This window comes from Talpa occidentalis, unplaced genomic scaffold (assembly GCF_014898055.3).
Source record: "Talpa occidentalis isolate TD23 unplaced genomic scaffold, MPIMG_talOcc4v2.1 talOcc4.3, whole genome shotgun sequence".
In the NCBI taxonomy this organism is placed as follows: Eukaryota; Metazoa; Chordata; class Mammalia; order Eulipotyphla; family Talpidae; genus Talpa; species Talpa occidentalis.
Window position 1 is genome coordinate 19,059,506 of NW_023603184.1, and position 19,018 is coordinate 19,078,523.

General features: G+C 39.5%; 1 protein-coding gene across 9 annotated transcripts in view; it reads left to right on the forward strand.

Moving 5' to 3' along the window:
• CCDC34 (coiled-coil domain containing 34) overlaps window positions 1-19,018 on the forward strand; it is a 111,350-nt gene that overhangs the window by 32,527 nt on the left and 59,805 nt on the right. Inside the window, exon 5 of one of the 9 annotated variants that reach the window (XR_008553470.1) lies at window positions 16,353-16,556. The exons of the other annotated variants lie outside the window; for them this stretch is intronic. The gene's annotated coding sequence lies outside the window, so the exon portion shown is untranslated. The remainder of the gene's footprint in view (window positions 1-16,352; window positions 16,557-19,018) is intronic. 9 annotated transcript variants of the gene reach the window in all.

Sequence of the window (19,018 nt, forward strand, 5' to 3'; positions counted from 1 at the left end):
TATCTGTTTCTTCCCTCTTGTCAGCTTCATTATTTTTTCCTTGTCCTGGATCCTTGGGAGCTTTACTATTATGTGTCTTGCTGTATTTTTCCTTTCGTCATGGAAGTTTGGTGTTCTTCTTGCTTCTTGTATATCAATTTTCAGCTCCTTCTTCGCATTTGGGAAGTTCTCTTCAGTTATCTCCTGAAATATTTTCTCTGTTCCTACATCTCTCTCCTCTCCTTCTGGGATTCCTATAACTCTTATATTTCCTTTCCTCATGGAGTCAGATAGTTCCCGAAGTCTTTCTTCATTCTTTTTCCTTCGTACTTCTCTTTCCTTTTCTGTTTTGGTTCTTTTTGTTTCTGTGTCTTCAAGAGTACTTATTCATTCTTCCATTTCATCTATTCTGCTTTCATTGCTTTTCCCAGAGTTCTTTAGTTCCTCCATTAATTCTTTGATCTCCTGCGTTTCTTTTGCTTCCCTCTTTAGGGACTCAATTTCCTTCTTCTGATCATTGTTTTCCTTTATGAGTTCTGTCATTTTTTTAATCACGGCAATTTTAAATTCTCTTTCTAGAAGGCTCAGAAGTTCTTCCAAGTTACTGTCGTTGCAATCTGGGGGGTGGTTTTCTTTTTGTGGTGTGCTTTTTTCCTGAGGAGTTGTTAGGTTGCGTATGGTTCTTCTACTCCCTACTGTCTGTTTTCTAATTTGTCGTATGCATTGGGACACTGTGTTGCTCGGACTGGCCGGCATCTTGGGTGAACTTCTCCGCTCCCCTCTAGCTCATCCAGGAGCCATCTCTGGCTTCTGAGGGAGCTTTCCGCTGGTTTCAGGCAGTCTTTACTGAAGAAATGTCCCTGTTCTAAAATGGCGACGCGGGACTCAGTCCCTGAGCATCCGTTCTCAGGCACACTCTTCTGCGCGCCCGGTCTGCCCCGGCCGTGGGTGCCTGTTCCCTGTGGGCTCAGACTGCTGGTCGGAAGGGGCCTGGCGTGGGCTAACTTCCCAGCTGGCCACTGGCTCCTCCGGGAGCCTTCTGCCCTTTTCAAGCAGTCTTAAGAAATTTTCCTGTTCTATGGGGTGTTAGTGACTTTTTTTTCCCTGGTCGCTAGGTGGCGCCAGAGATCTCTCCTATTGTCCTTGGGGGGCTGTTTTTCGCGCCCCCCCCCCCCCCGTGGGACAGGGAACAGAGCGGGAATGGTAGGGTAAACCTCAACGGCTTTGGGGTGCTGTGTCTGCCTTGTGCCCCACCGTCGTGGAGAACCCACGCCCCGAACTTCGTGCCCCGGGTCTCAGTTCCAAAGCCCTCAGGTCCAGGACGCGGGCTGTAGCCCAGTTCAGTGGCGCGGGAATGGCGCCTTTTGCACTCGCTCCCGTGCCTGGGCGCCAGGCACCTGGTTCCTGCTTACTCAGTGAGGGACTTTCACCTCAGTGAGGGCCTCCGCGCGTCTCCCCGCAAGCCTAGGTCGCAGGGGCGGGGACCTGGGCAGCCGCGATCCCGGTCCGCGTTTGCTTTTCAAGCGCGCAGAGCGCACCGCTTTTCCGCGCAAGCTTACCGGCAGCCCGGGCTGTGTGCGGGTCTCCAGAGTCTCTTTGTTCTCTAATGGCGCCCGGAGCCGTTCGCTCACCGCCGTGGCGAATCCTGCAGGGTTCTCCACAGCTCCTGTTCACGTGTTGTGGTGGCTGCAATAGTTCCTTTCCACTCACAGTCCCGCTTGCTGCGTAGTTTGTTGTTGCTGGTCGTTTTAGTTTGTTGTTTTCCTCCTCTCTGCCGGTTGGAGAGTGCCGACTCTGTGGGTGGGGATGGGGAGCAGGGTTCCGCGCTTTCCTCCCTTCTGGTCCTCTTTTATGGCCACTTTCTTCTTCGGGCAGTTTGCTGGAGTCGTTCGTTTATCTTCTGTGTCCCGGTTCTCACTGGGACCTGCTGCTTTTCCTCCCTATTAACTTTTTTTAATGGGAGATCTTACTCGCAGCGTCTCCTCGCCGCCATGTTGCTCCGCCCTCTCCATCCTGTTTAAATTTTATATTTGCCTGTCTGCTGTGAGGAAATTGGCCTGCTGGGGATAAAGTCTTGAAGCAGGGAGGATTTTGACAAAAAGAAGTCATGAGAGTTTGGATAAATGTGGCAGCAATAACATGGTAAGAAGTAAAGATATTTTGATGGTGGACCAAATGGGACCATTAGCATTTGGATGTCAGATTGAGGGTATGAATTGGTGAATGATGCTATCTGTAACAGAATCAGAAATGTGATAGGAGTAGGTATAATGGCGGATATGGGAAGGGTGGTCTTTGAGGACTCTATCCTAAGTCTGTTAGGCTTATGGTATCAATTTAATATTCCAGTGGAAATGGTACTTACATATTTGTCTCTGATTATCAGGGGAGGGCCCTGATTAGAGATGTAAATCTGGGCAGCATCAGTAAGTAGGTCTTTAATAAAAGCATGGAGCTGTATCAGGTTACCTAGGAAACAGACAATAGAGAGAGAACTAAATATTCCATTATATTGAGGTTAAAATGCAGTCAGCCAAGATTCTGAAAAGAAGCCCCCAGTGAAGTAGAAGGGAACCCAGTAGTATAGTATAGTGTCATAGAATCCGTGAGTACAAGTGTTAGAAGCAGGGAGTTGTGAAATCTGTGCAGTGCTGCTTGAGAGAAAAATAAAACAGGAAAGAACCTTTATTGAGTTTGGTAAGACCACTATTGCAAACATGTATTGAGTACTTTCTGTATGCCTGGTCTTATTCTAGATGCTTTTATTTTATTATTTTTATTTTTCTTATTTTTTTATATATATATGTATTTACATCCTTGTTCATTTTTGTACAGTATATGCTTTCTCCTCTCAGATGTAGTACCTGTAAAATTCCTACCACCAATTCATCTGTGCACCATCACCATAGTCCCTTGTGCTCTGCCCTTCCCTGTTTTGATCCCTCTCCCTCCAGCCCACCTGCAGAATCTCTGATTTATAGTTGCCTGTTAATTTTGTTTTATTTATTTTTTATTTCCAGATTTGGCTTATTTCACTTAGCATAATCCCTTGCAGTTCCATCCATGTTGCTGTGAATGGCATGAGTTTTTTTTTTGGGTTGTTTCCATATCTTACCTATTGTAAATAGTGCTGCCATAAATATAGGGGTGAGGTATCCTTTTGAATTAATGTTTTTGTGTTCTCTGGGTAGATTGTAGGAGTTGAATTGCTGGGTCATATAGTAGCTCCATTTTTATCTATATGCTTTTATATAATCTGAATCTTTAAATCTTCACAGCAACCCTATAAGGAGAGCCCAATTTATAGTTGAAGAAACTGAGGCACAGAGAAGTTATGTTGCTTTTATATTTAGCAAGTCATAGAACAGGGACTAGCACTCAAGAGGTTAAAGTCCAAGCTTAACTTAAGAAACATGGTCTATTTCCTTCCCATGTTGTATATATATTAAGAAAAACTGGTTTGGATCTTTAATCAAAGTAGGTTAAAGAATGGGAGGTGAAAGAGTGGAGACCAGGAGACCATACCTAAAGACAACTCTAGGGAATTTTCTAATAGGCAAAATATGGGAAGGACACTGGAATTGAGCATGAAGTCAAAGACATTTTTCTATTTGTTTTACTCAAGTTGGGTGATAATAAACACGTTTCTCTGGTGATGGTGACCCAGATGGAAGAGGAAACTTGTATATTTAGGAGATTTAGGAGAGATTAAGGATGACTTGATGAATGCAGTTTTTAAATGGCAAAAATAATGACTTATGTGAAAGCAAAGCCATTTCTCTTGTTTTTAAAAGAGGAAACGCACACCACATAGATTCAAATGGAACTGTATTAATCGCATCGGTGATAGGAGGATCCTGTAGGTAGCTATATCTGATGGCTTCAATGAAGTATGGAGGGGAGGCAAAGTTATCAGCAGAGGGATAGAGTAAGTTGTGACAAGTATAAGGAAATAGTAGCAAAATGAGCATCTTAAAGAGGGAAAAACAAAATTACCAAAGAAACTACTGGAATAATGGAAAGTGTTATATGCCATTTGATATTTTGGGTCTAATAATTAGCAGAACTCTATCATGTTTTTCTCCATTTCTGAAAGAACTGGGTTTAGGAGCAGAAGATCTATCTATCGATCGATCGGTCAATCTATCGATCGATTGCAAGTAGAATGGAGAGACAAAGGAATAAAGTAGAGTTTTCATGGGTGTGATTATAGCTCTGAAACATGGTTTTTAGCAAGAAATGGGTGATGGATGATGAGGAAGAGGTCCTCATTTGAGCATTTCCAGTGCTGTTAACAGATGTTGGGAGTACTTGGGGGAGACTAGAAAGGTGGAGAAGCTTGTAATCAGAGCATGATGATAAAACCCAGAGTATGACATGGCAGTGGGTGGCCCAGATAGGCTATATTTTTTCTTGCTTAAGTGAGGTAGCATTGGTTTTCAACACTTTATGATTTAAAGGTATAGGATCACCCCCTTCCAGGACCACACTACACCTACCACTAAGGCACCGAGTCCTCCACCGTGGTCCCTCGTGCCACCTCCCCACTTTGTACTGACCCTTCTAGTAGTTTCTCTCTACTGTCAGATTTCTAGGGTTTATTGGTTTGGTTTTAGTTGACCCTTAGTTTTTTTTTTCTCTGTATTCCACATATGAGTGAAACAATTGGTATTTGTCTTTCTCCTTTTGACTTACTTTGCTCAGCACAATCCCCTCCAGTTCCATCCATATTTTTGCAAATGACAAGAGTTTATCTTTTTTTTTTTTAATTGCTGAGTAGTATTTCAGTGTGTATACCAAATCCAGGTGGTCTCTACTGATGAAATAGAGGCTAGAAACAAACTAAGAGGCAAGGCTATGGGAAGGATTTTTTAATATGGACTTTGATGTTGCCAAGAATGCCAGAAGTAGTGGCAGACAGGAAGACAGTGAGTTTGGCTCTAGATTTTCAGTGAACCAGAGTAACTTCTTAGCAAGACAGCAGTCAAGGTATACCCCAGAGGTGGGGAGGTACACAGGGAAGCATTGTCAGGAGTTCATTTTTGGCATGAAAATCTGTAACAGCATGACAATAGCAGGATGATTTGGGGGGCAGGAGATCAGGGACAGAATCACTAGTGATTTTGTTGTGTAACCTCTCCAGGGAGAGGTGACAGATCTGATGAGGACAGTAGGTATATGGGAAAAAGAAATCTGAGTTAGAAGTGCTAACTGATAAAGGGCTAATTTTGTTTATTTGTTATTTAACTGGTGATGGCCATATTAGTGGAGAGGGAAATACAGAAAAGGCCAGATTTGGGGGTAATTAAAGTTTTTTTTCCTTTTAAATTGTTTATCAAAGTAATATATGCATATAGTATAAAATCAAATAGTACTAAAAGTTTTTAATGGAAACTTTTGCCTCACTTTTCAATACCTCATAATCCTGCCCCCAGAGAGATATTTATTTGTATTATTTCTTTGATAATTTCCTCCCCACACTAGTCTGTGTTCTCTTTTTCTGTAATTCTGTTAGGCATTTATTAGTCTTTCTGAATCAGTTCTCTATTTTTTTAAGTGCTTATGTTCTTTTTTCTTTTTGTATCCCTTGGGTGATAGGAACTTCCTGTGAAATTTCTTTGATTTCATTTTCTAATTCTTGGATAATTTTTATGGCTACCTTATTTCAAAGTCCAATATTTTCTTTTTTGTTTGTACTTTTTTCATAGTATTGCATATTTACTTTATCGGTATAATATCTTTTCTCATTTCTAAGTACATTAATTGCAGTTTTTTACTTTGTTGCTCTGTTTCCTTTGGGCAACTTTCCACCCGCTCCCTCCCTTCATTTTCTCTTTTTCTGTTTAGAGTTTCCTTCAAATGTTTATAATTCCCTGTCTGACATTTATATTCATAATATTAATCCCTAACTATTCTTACAAATGGAACAATAAAAAATTTAATGGAAGCTACGTGGGCACAGGTGGGCTTGTTGATTGTGGATTTTGTTGTGGAGGGGAACTTATAAGTACCTGAAAATCTTTCCCTCAGGCTATTCAGCTTTTCAGAGAAGAATTTTTTAATCTTCCTAATGGATATTAGCAGCTACCAATGTTCCTGAGAGAGTCTGAGAAGGTAGCTCTGTGTATCATAGTTCATTATGCAAACTGTCACCTGTATTTCAGTCTAGCTGGTACTTAAGCTCAGTTCTCCTTTGTCCCCGGGACTCCGTATGCTGAGTCCTTCCAGGGCTCTGCAGGCTGAATCATTTTTTTCTCTCCCTGCTGTATCTTACTTCAATGTTTAGAAACCTTTAAATGGTAAAAGAGAAAAGGAAGAGGAGGGGGCGCTGAAGGGAACATTGCCAATTAAAAGGGAAGAAAATTGGACCTGTTATTAATATACTGAGAGATGAAAAAAATTGCTGAAATATTTATTTAGTATTCTGTTCTCTTTGCCCTCGTAGATTTGTAACGTTTCTGTTTCTTAAAGAAATTCCTTTGCCATCATCTTGGCAGTGTTTGGGGAGGGGAAAAAAGATAATTTTGTGTGATTAATCTGCTGTACTTAATTAGATATTCTCAGTTTACTTGTGAGTGTGCTGGTAAGATACAGATTCGTTGTTCAGGTGAGAAATTTAGTCCAGAGATTGATATCCATTTAATATAGTCCTTGAAGCTACAGAGATCAATAACATTTCCCAAAGGGAATTTAAAGCATGGACATCTTTCATTCATTTATTCCACACCTGCTTATCAAGTACCTACCATGTGCCTGCAGGGAGTGATGAACTAGGTTCAACTGTAGGGAAAAGCACTGAGATAAGGCAGAGGGGAAAGAAGTCATTGGGGAATAATGAGAAAAGTGGGAAGAGGATGGGAAAAGAGTGCTCTCACTTTGAGACTGGAAGGGAGACTGGCCTGTTCCTTTCCGTTTTTTATCCCCTGCATGTAAGATATATGGCTTTCTCTCTCCTGGTAGGTAATGGAACAGATAATTCTGCCTCAGATAGAATGAGGCCTTCTATTGAATTAGTTTACTAGAATTGATTGTGTTCCTAGCACGCTGTTAGATGCTGAGGATATAGTGGTTTAGTAATCAACAAGACTGACCTAATCTTTTTTTTAAATATGTGTGTATGTGTGTTTCCATCATTGTTCATTTTCGTACAATGATTGTTTGATTTCTCCTCTCAGATGTAGGTTTAGTCCCCACAAAATTCCCCGCCATCAAGTTACTGGTGAGCCATCACCATAGTATCTTGTGCTCTGCCTGCCCCTATTTTAACCCCTCTCCCTCCCCCCTCCTCTGCTGAATGAAGACTGACCTAATCTTGAACCTCTTGAAGCTTACCTTCTGGCAGAGACAATAGTGAAACAGTTACTTACTGTAAAGCACAAGTGATGACGGCATATCAAGAGGAAGCTAACTTTTGTGGGAATCCGGAAAAGCTTCCAGGAGGAAGTGATTAAGTTGAATTCCAGTTTTGAGTCACCCAAATAAACAAAACTTAGCATTTAATTATTTTAGAGGCTGGCAATTAAGGAATAGGCTAAGAACAATGGTGATGCCATATGTAACTTTTCCTTCAAAGTCCAAGGATAGGTGATATGACAGCTTTTGAACATCAAAGGGACTTTGAGACTGCTTATATACATTGACACACTACTACAAAGTTACAAGGGAAATTTCTAAGATCTTAGTCATTTCTAAAGAAAATCTGTAGAATTCCATGGGAAAATAAACCTTGATGTTTGATGATAAAAATAGACCATCTGTGGCCTCAGGATCTGAAATCATACAGACAGAGCTATTTATTTAAAAATAAATTGCTAGTGATCTGATCAGCAATTTGAAGCTTGGACTCTCACAGACTTGCTTATTATATCCATGGGCCAGATGAATAACAAAGTAGAGAGTAGTTTACACTATACTAAAAATTATATTTTATGACTTAGACTAAAAACTAATTTTTTATTCAAAAAAGAAAACATAGGAAATAATATTCAAGTGTTTACTGTACCCATTAATATGCTAAATTAAATTCATATGTTGGCTTGAGAAAAAAAACACACACAAAGTTACTTTACAGTGAATATTTACCTACTACTGTTGTTAATGGCAGTCTGCCTGAGAGAGAAATTTTTTCAGAAAGTGCAGTGGTATCTTGAATTTCCTCTTAAAATTGGAAAGGTTGGGAATATTTGAGATGGGAAAATATTTCATTATCTGTCAGGAGGGAGAAAGCCATAGATCTTATATGCAGGGGAAAAAAACTTGGAAAGGAATACTGACTTCTTTTTTCCCCAGAAACCACAATGTCTCCTCTTCCCTTTCTCATTCATATGCTCCTAGCTGATAGAGCTAGCCAGAGAACTTGGGAAAAAGGAGGAGCCTCCCCACCAGATTCATGGTCCTGGGAACCACCTGAGGGCCAGAGCGAGAGGGAAGCAATCTTTGTTTCTCTTTGGTGGTGCAGCACGGAGTAGCGTGGGAGCAGAATGTTTTCCTAGCGTGAACAAATTTACCAAACAACCATTCAGCGTCTACCTGTCTACAATTCCCACTCCCTCAGCCAAGGGCTTTCCTTTTTTGGTGTAGGCTGAGATGCAAAGTGCCCACCTAGGTAAATCTCAATAAAACAGGTTCTCACCCATTTCTTTCTTTGTCCAAAGAAGGCAGCCTGGATGATCTCTAAAGCCTCTCTCTCCCTGCTCCAAGTTTCCATTATCGTGGTTCACTTTTATATGTTTACAGCGTGGGCACAGGTCGCTGCTTATCTCTAGCAGAAATAGTGAGGGCAGTTTTCCTCAGGGGAACAAAAAAATCATCTGGCCACAGAAGCCTTCCTGTGAGCTGTCCCCAACTTCTCCCAGGAGGCAGCCTGACTCAGGGGAGATGCAGAGACTCACCTGAGCTTGCAGATGAGCGCTGCTATCTGTGCTTTGGGAACTAGACATGTTTCCACCTCTAACCCTCAGTTTGCTAAAAAATAGACAATAATCCTCCATGGGATGACTGCAAAAATTAACATACCATCTAAAATATCTAATGTTTGAGACACAGAAAATGCTGAATACATCATTTTATATACTTACGATAATGGAAGTAGCATCATACATTATGGAAGTAGATTTTTTGAGGGTGCACATTCCCTGACAAGATGTACAATTGAGGGGGAATCCGGATGTATGCCACTGACATGTTTTCTTCACTATGGTGCCTTTTTTTTCCCCATCGTTTTATGGAACATTTGCTCTTTGAAAGTTTCAGGAGCATCTTCAGATAGGTACATGCTTTGTGCAGTTTCTTTTCAAACTATGGAACCTTTCATAAGGTTATGATTTTATAGAAATCTTTCATATGAATTTGATGAGGGAATTCTAGGCGTATTTTGGCTTTTCTGGTTAAGCTGATTTGCCTAATTAAATTTGAAGCTTTGTTAATAGGCTTCTTGGAAATGCATTTAAGTTGTCTTTGGCTGCCATTATGAGAGTTGTTTCCCATATTTCATAAGAATAAACAGAAAAATTAATTAAAAAAAATTAAAACCTTATTATGTTTGGATCCTTTGAGAAACAGACACCATAGTGGAATTAGTCAGGCAAGAGTTTATTTGAGTCACAGTCTGTGAGGGGAAAAAGGAAGGGGCCCATCGGAGGCCAGGAGAACCACCAGCCAAGGATGCATGCCGGATCCCTGAGGGAGAGAGAAGGAAAGAAGAAGATCGGGTAGAAAAAATGTCCTAGGTTGCAGTGCATCTCCAAGAACCACTCAGCAAGGCCTATAAGTCCCAAACCCCAAATGCCCATCAGAGGGGTGCACATCTTGTGTTGTGGAGCTCTCCTGGGGTCCCTGTTATGCTCAGTTGCTGTGTGGGGGCAGCGCACAGAAAGAGTGGCCTTGGCTTGCACACCTTGGTGGATTCATAGCATTTCATCTGAGGCCATTTGTCAATATGCTTGTAAATCTGAGAGGCCCATTTCCATGCCACCACACTTGCATTCACTTCCATGGCTTGTGCTACAAAGTCTTACGTTCTAGGTAGTTGTTTTCCTCAAGTACGGATGTCACAAAATAATTGAAAAGGAACATGTCATGGTGCACTGAGATGCCCTTCACAGCACTCTAAGTTACTAATGATTGCAAACTGTGGCTAGAGACTGGGCCTGGATCCTGTTCTCCCAGCCTTCGGTGGCAAGCTGGGTGAGGCAGAGCTCAAGTGTAGACAGAGAGGGTATTTAATCTGCAAGAATTTTATAACTATAGAATTGGTCTGCTCTTTATTATCACCATGTTAGAGTATTATCCCTCTAAGGGAAGTCAGTGATAAATGTCCCACCTGCCAGTGTCAATTGCTCCCACCTCCTCTCAGCACCTTCACCTTCATATGCCACATTCATGTGATTTTCCTTATCAGCTTCCTAAGATGAATGTGTTTCTGATCATCTTTGGGAATGTTAGATATTGGCGGGCTTTATGGTACAGTACTATGTAATTTCAAAGAGGGAAAAAAAATCTCTTTTAAGGTTTGAAAGGTAAAGTTTATTATTTTAAAGTTTTTAATTTATTTATTTTCTTACATTGTTCATTTTTGTACAATATTTGATTTCTCCCTTCAGGTATAAGCCCCATAATTCAGCCACCGTCCAGTCACCATGAACCATCACCATAGTCCCTTGTGCTCATCCCTCCACTGTTTTGACCACTCACTTTCCCCTACTCTGCTGTATGCCTCAGATCTATGGTTTGCCTGCAGGTTTGTTTTTTTCCTGATCTTTTGTTCGGTTTCCCTCTTTTCCCCCTATAAGTGAGACCATCCAATATATTTCTTCTTTTTTCTGACTTACTTCATTGAGCATAATACCTTCCAGCCCCATCCATGTTGCTGCAAGTGGCATGAGTTTATCTTTTTTGGTCACTGAATAATATTCCATTGTGTATGTATTCCACATTGATCCATTGTCAGTTTGGGGGCATTTAGGCTGTTTCCATATCTTAGCTATTGTAAATAGTGCTGCCATAAACATAGGAATGCAGGTTTCCCTCAAATTAGTGTTTTTGTATCCTTCGGGTAGATTCCAGGAGTGGAGTGGAATTGCTGGATCATATGGTATATCCATTTTTAGTGTTTTAAGGATCCTCCACACAGCTATCCATAGTGGCTGGACCAGTTTACAGTCCCACCAGCAGTGTAAGAGGATCCCTTTTTCTTCACATTCTCGCCAGCATTTGTTGTTGCCAATTTTTTTAATATGGGCCATTCTCACCAGTATGAGGTGGCATTTCATTGTGATTTTGATATGTAAGAAATGACTTTCTTAAAGAGTAGTCCTGGAAGCACTTAGGGACAGGAGCTGGATTTTGAATCATGAGAAAAAAATTTTTTGAGGTATAATTGACATGACATTGTTAGTTTCCGATACCATGTAATGATTTAATATTTGTTGTGAAATGATCAGATGGTAGATTTTGACTTGGCAAGGTAGCTGGTAAGCATCACAGGTTGAAGTATCCAAGAGTCCAAAGGACAGGACAGTTCAAGATGTATTTAGGAAATAGTGAATCGACAAATAACTAGTTTTGTGTAGGGAATAAGATTACGAAAGTTAAGTTCGAACCATAATTTTAAGAATTCTGAATGCCAGGCTAAAGAGAATGTAGTTAAGCATGATCAAACATTTTTGAATAGGTAAGTGACATGATGAAAGCTGTATTTTCAGAATATTGATCTGACATTGGGGTCCAGCATAGAGCTGATTGAAGAGTCTTGGGGGCCTCCCTGGTGGCCTAGGGTTAAGTCTAAGCACTGTCACCACTAAGGCCTGAGTTCGATCCCCAGCCAGGGATTTAACCCACATATGGTGCTACAGACCTTTCCTGTCTCACCTGCTGTATTTCCCTCTCCAGTGTATTTCAGTAGATCTGCCTGTTCTGCTCTCTACTCTGTTTCTGGTGAATCCTCTTACCCCCTGCACCTCTGGCCTACACCCCAGTTCTTCCACACAAAAATAAACATTAAAAAAAAAATTGTCTTAGCATAGTCATCTCAGATACCAGGGTAGAGACAGTGAGTCTAGAAAGAAACTGATCCAAGAGCTGTGAAGGAAGCATGAAGATTTTGAGTTTAATATGTATGAACCTCAAATTATTACCCGCTCTCCCCAAAACTGCTCTTCTTGTCTTCTCATTTATTCACTTATTCAATGATTTGCTCAACAGATAGGTATAGAGTATCTGTCATGGGCCAGGGGCTGTGCGAAGTCCTGATTACTTGGGTGATGTTTCAGTTCTGTTAAGTGTCCTGTGCTGGAAACCTGGTGTTCATTCACCCTTGATGTTCTTCTCCTATATTCTCACCTCAGTCTAATCAGTAACTGATTTCTGTTGATTTTATTCCCTAAATCAGTGATTCCCTCCACCTACCCACCCCCAGTGGGTTCTACACTTTAGAACCATCTGGGGATCTTTTATGCATTCCAACACTTGTAGCAATGTTGCTGATCAATTATATCACAAATGTTTTATTTTAAATTGAAATGACATTACATTATAACATACGTTTCAGGTATGCATCATTATAAATCAACATCTGTATATACTACATTAGTCACCACCGAAAGTCCAATTTACCACTGCAAGTTTGCTTTACCCATCTCCCCTTCCCCTTCTCCTTCTGGTAACTACTAACTTAGTCTTATAAATCTAAAAGTTTATTTTTTGTAGTTTGTTCATTTGTTTCGTTTCTTTGTATACTACTAGTGAGTGAAACCACGTTTGTCTTTCTCTGTGTTACTTACTTCACTCAACTCAGTATCCTCTAGGTCCATTCATGTAATGGCAAATGGCAGGATTTCATCTTTTTTGTAGCATTTCTGTGTGTGTGTGTGTGTGTGTGTGTGTATGACGTATTCTTTATCCACTCATTGCTCTCAGTACTTAGGTTGTTTCCAGAACTAGGCTATAGTAAATGATGCTACAATAAACATGTGAGTGAGTATGTACATCTGTTTCTTCATTCATTGGGTAAATACCCAGAAATAGGATAACTGCATCACTTGGAATTTCTATTTTTAATCTCCATCCTGCTTGCCTGAATGGCGACACCAATTTACATTTCCACCCACAGTGTAAAAGGGTTCTCATCTCCCCACCTGCTCTACTTGTCTTTTGAATAACAAACAGCTGTTCTCACAGGTATGAATTGATATCTCATTGTTGTTTGGCTTTGAATTTCCCTAATAAAAACAGATGAGGAACATCTTTTCATGCACCCCTTGGCCATCTCTATGTGTTCTTTAAGTGTCTGTTCAGATCTTCTGCCCAATTTTTCATCGGGTCATTTGTTTTTTTTGTTGTTGAGCCATAAACTCTTTTTTGAAGCTTTCCAAATGATTCCAATGTGCAGACAAGTTTGGAAACCACTGTCTTATTAAATATTTTTCACATCTAACTTTTATCCACCCTATTACCACAGCCTTAGGCGCTTCTCACATGACTGCTTCCTGTTTGGTCTCTGTGTGTCTGATCTTATCCCCCTCGTGTTTATCCTGTTGATCTGGAAATGCAAATCCAATCATGTCACCGCTTTGCTCTCCAACACCCCCTATATCTACACATCTATAGTAATGCTTCTTTGCCCCCTACCTCCATAGCACACCCCAGCATAACACCTGTTTGTCAGTGAGTATTAGACACAGTGATTTGCTATCTATTTGAAGAAGTTCCCCCTGGGGGAAGAGTATCAGAATATTGGAGATGGCCTCAAATAGTCTGGGCAACTTGAAAAGTGCTTTCTGTCTACCACCTGTCCCCTTCCCTCTGTTTTGATGGATGCCTTCCTAATGAGGAGTTCAACCTTACTATGCAGTACAGGGCCACTGTTTTATCAGGCCTTGTCTCCCTAGTCTCATCTTCTACTCCTCTCCACTTTGATACTTTCACTCCTTATATTCCCAACTTCTGAAAGTTCCCAGTATAAACCATAGGATTCCAGTCTTTTAGGCGTCTGCTTATTATTGTCCTCCTTTCTGGACTGTCTCATTTTTACCTTCTCCTGTAATGCTATGTCTTAAACTCCCTTACAGCTTGGAAAGCAGCCATTAAATGTCAACTCTGAGGTGACTTAGCACTGCAAAGCTTTCTCTGATTCCCTACTCCAGTGAGTTGGGACCCTTCTTTCATGACCAAGGATCTTGTAAACTTGTCTCCTTATATTACAATGTTATATGGTCATTATCATTGTTTTAATGTATCTATATTCACTATTCTCTAAGTTTTCTTTCTCATTTCAAAAATTTTATAATACTTTGGCTTTACTTACACTAATATTTTGATTCTAAATTATTCAAGAGTAGAGTATTAGGATGAACGAAGCCAGAATCATAAAATATCAAATTGGACAGAACTTTAGAAGTAATTTTGTTCAAACATAAAAATTAAAAAAAAAAATACTTAGTGCTATTTATCCAAATGGAAATATTCCAGTGTATTTGGAAAAATAAAGTTACAGTACATACTGGAGAAACTTACAGAAAAGAGTGGAGGAGGCCTCCAAGGAGTCGAGAAGGAAACAAAGGACAGAGGTCTGATGATTAAGACAACAACTGTCTTTGGGAAACACAAAGTGATTAAGAGATGCCAATTAAGGAGATAGATCTGTAGAAGGAGAACCAGCTTAGTGTATTAAGAATTGGAGGAAAGAGTTTTCTAAAGAGCAGAAAGTGAGTGTAGGCTGGTGCTCCAGAGAGACTGTCCTGAAAAGTTCCTCTTGGAATATGATTCCAGTTCCTCGGAAGCAGCATCCACTGAGGAAGATTCTGAATGTAAGGAATCAGACTGGACAAATTCATGGAGATCTAACCTGTCCAACCAGATCTTAAATTGAAGGAGTTCATGACCTTTTGAGGGCCTCAGAACTTTTGGATAATCTGATGAAATCATTCATTCTGTCCTCAAAAAATTAAAAGCACAAAGGCACATAAACACATAGTTCACTCACCCTCATCCCCCATCCTCACCCTAAACCATCCCCACTTAAGATGTTCCCTGGACCCCCACGTCAGCACACAGTTACACTACCAGGTACCAAAGTGTGTTTGGGAGACAAGGGCAAGCAATATATTCAAGGAAAAAGTGCTGTTTCTCTCCTCTCAAATCTTAGCAGGATCAAACCTGTGGGGATCTTAGAAATCCTTATAAGTAGTCATAGGCTGACTCCAGGTATTTCTTGGTGCTTCCAAGAGTGCCCTGTCTGCAAATTGAGCATTTTTTGGGTTCCTGTTATTGATTAACCAAGTCCCTAACTTAGGCCTACTGGCCACTGTGCTTCTGTGTGCCTTGCTTTGTGAATAGACCTCCTTCAGCCTTACCCAGCAACCATGACTCACCTCATTTCTACCTGTCTGGCTTCTGAGTTCAGCTTCTTTCAAATGACTCACCCTTATGTATTCTCTTTTCAAATTTAAGAATTTAGGAAAGTAATGAAAACATTCTGACTTGCAGAAATAGAATTTTTTTAATGGAAAAAGGGAGCAGAGTTGTTAAATTTTGCCAATCTCAGCCTAAGAGAAGAGCTATGACACAGAAAATTCAAAGCACTGGACAGTTAAAAAATACTTAGTGATTTATATTATGAAGTTATTTTTGTGCCTTTTCTTCTGATTTTCTTTGGATGACCACAGAAATGTTTTTGCAATGATTATAGAGAATAGAAATGGACATATTGGAAAATTGAGTTGGGATATAAAATGTCCTGTGGTTGATTCATATGTGTCATTAGCAACTGACTTAATAGCTCTTCCAGAGAGATTTAATTTTAGAATTTGATAAATAATGGAGGTTTCTTAAAGTGGATCATGAAATTTGAATGAAAAAAAGTAAAGTGAATATGAAAGAGTATTCGTATAGAAATGATTATTTTAGTCAATTGTATATTTGAATGTTAAAGTAGAATAAGTCTGGATAAAGGATTAAAAATGTTTTTTGCACTGCACAGGGTAATTTTCAGGGTGCTAGGACTGGTCTGTATGGTATTGTGGTGTTGGATCACGTAATTTTGTGGATTTTTTAATACTCGTAGAATTGTATATCACAAGTATGACTTTTACTGTATGTAAACAAAACAAACACCTGAAGGATATTAGGTGAATCCAGAATGGACAGTAGATGGTGACAAGTGAATCTTAATTATACTGCAAATATGAAAAATAAATTCTTTGAAGAGAATGGAAAAGAAAGGAGTTGACCTAAATAACTATGGGAAATAGTGTATTATCTAGATACTATAATGATAAAGACAAAAAGAACTGTACGTAAACACATAACTTTGTGTTTCTCAGGGGTACAGTGTAGTAATTCTGACACCACTTTCCATGATTCTATCACTGGGAAAGGAAAAAGAAAAGAGGATCCTGGAGCATCTTATAGTATCAGAAAATAAGGGGGTGAACAGGAGATGAGGTCATGGCAAGGGGACTGTAAGAGCTGCTAATCGACCAAAGCTGGAACAGTTTGATCCACAAAATCCATAAAAATCACATTGGATTATAATCTAAAGATTAAAATAGAAATCCATGGAACCATCCACACCAGATTGAGTAAGTAAATAAATACACATATGGAATGGGAAGGGACACATTTTTCTTACAGAATATTGCCAATTAGTAAATGAAGAAGGAATTAGGAAATAGGGATCACCATTAGAACCTCTCAACAGTAATTGCTGCAGTCACCACCCATGATGACTCTAAAGTCAGCAGATGAAGCCCTAAGGAGAAAAATGATATTTACAGAGTTTCAAACTATCTTCATCCCTCTCCCCCCACCCCCACTGCAATTCAATCCTGTAACAGTTTTAACTTGGTTATAGGTGTTTTGATACTCATCCCTCTAAGACATGGAACTTACCTCTCTCCCACTGAGTGTGGCCAGGACTTCATGTCCCACTTTTAAGGAAGCAAATTAGAGACATCAGGCAGACACCACCTTAACTAAGAGATCAAGGTTAACATCAGGTTGATATCAGGGACTCCCTGAGAAGCTGCAACCTAAACCCATAACCTCAGTGTAATCATAAGAAAACATCAGATGAACCTGAATGGAGGGACATGGTACAAAAACTTGACCTCTGTTACTCAAAACCATCAAAGGTATAAAAGACAAGGAAAAATCTGGAAACTATCACAGATTGAGGAAACTAGAGAGACAACTAGATGCAGCGTAGTACTCTGTATTGGATTCTGGAATAGGAACTTGGGTAAAGTGTATAGTTTAGTTAATAGTCCTATAGCAGTGTTAATGTCTTATTTTTGATAAATGAACCATGTTTATATAAATGTTATGTAAATATACCATGGTTAGACCTAAGGGATTGTTGATGAAAAGTACATAGAAACTTTCAATGCTATGTTTTCAACACTTTTGTAAATTAAAATTATTTTCATATATAAAGCTTAAAAAAAATGCTGTCCCTGAAATTCATACTGAGCAAATTCAGAGGTTTTGCTTTTTTTTTTTCTTGTAAATATTGCATACTTTTTTATTCTGTTTTTTTTTAAAGATTTATTTATATATGCATACAAGAGCTGGGGTACAGGCCAGTGATGCGGGTGGTGAGAGGATTCACCAGAGACAGAGTGGGGAACAGAACAGACAGACAGACTGAAATACACTGCTGAAGGGAGCAGCTGGTGAGACAAGAGAGGTCTGCTTTGCCATGTGGGATTCTCTCTGGCCGGCCAGGGATAGAACTTGTGCTGCAGAGGCTGTGGATTGCTTCATAGTGCAGTGCTTAACCCCTTTCACCCCCAGGGAGGCCCCTATTATTCTATTTTAACATGATAATTTGTCACTTGGTAAGAGCATTTAAACATAGTCATAATTACCCAGAATTTACTTAAAAGAAGGGCTTTGTTATACTTTATTTGAAGGTCCTAAACAGGGAATGTAGAGTTATAAGATAATCAAGGCTGTAGAAAATTCAGCTATGAATTTGTTTGCATGTCTACCATTTTATTCAAAGTAATGTTTTTTTCTGAGCAGAGTGGAACTTGTGTTTGGAATGTCATTCATGAGAAAAATGCATACTTTCAGATTGAAAACATGAAAGGGAACTGTAATTTCACAATAGTCATTGGGGGAGCAAAAGTCTTTTTTTATGTCATAGTGGCTTTTGTTAAAAGTCCATATTTATAAATTAAAAATCCATACATTTTTCAGATACTGTTCTTTTAATTAATCTATCTCTAGTAATTTGAAGTCATGAAGCAGGATAGTGAACATACGGACTAGTAAAAATATTCTGACTTAAATTGGCATAGACTATGCCAGAATTTACAAATTTTTTGTCCACAGGCCTTATTTAGCTCTGGGTTATGTTTTCATTGTGTGGGTTGTGTGTGTGTGTGTGTGTGTGTGTGTAAATAAACTCTCCAAAAGGCAGGTTTATGATATAAAAAAGAAAGGAAAGGAGAAGAAGGTGCTTGCGTAGATACAAGCAGTCAGGAAGCCTCTGAAAGGGACAGGTTTTTAAAAGAGATGCCTGCATAGACACATGCAGACAGGAGAGCTGCCTAATGCAATTTTAAATGTTTTGAATTAGTTACCAATACTGAAAATAGTGATTTTTTTCATATAAAAACCTGAGTTCCCACTATTTACATACAGTAAGATTAGGATAGCACTGGATATATATTCTGACATAGCAGCACTGGGCAAGGACTGGGTGGTGGATGTTTGTTATAATGTGTGAACTTTCATTCCAGTTTTCCATAGCTCCTTTGTTGTATTCAGTTTTAAAACTTGAGGCAAAATTCATGTAACACAAAGTTAATCATTTCAAATTTAACAATTACAGTCACATTTAATACGTTCATAATGTTGTGCAGTCACCACCTTTATTTGATTCCAAAACATTTCATGACTCCAAAATAAGTTTGTGCTTGAATTAAGCAGTCACTCCTTCCACTTCTCCTCCAAACCCCTGGCAAACATCTATCTGTTTTCTGTTTCTTTGGAATTACCTATTCCTGATATTTCATTTAAATTTGACTCTATAACA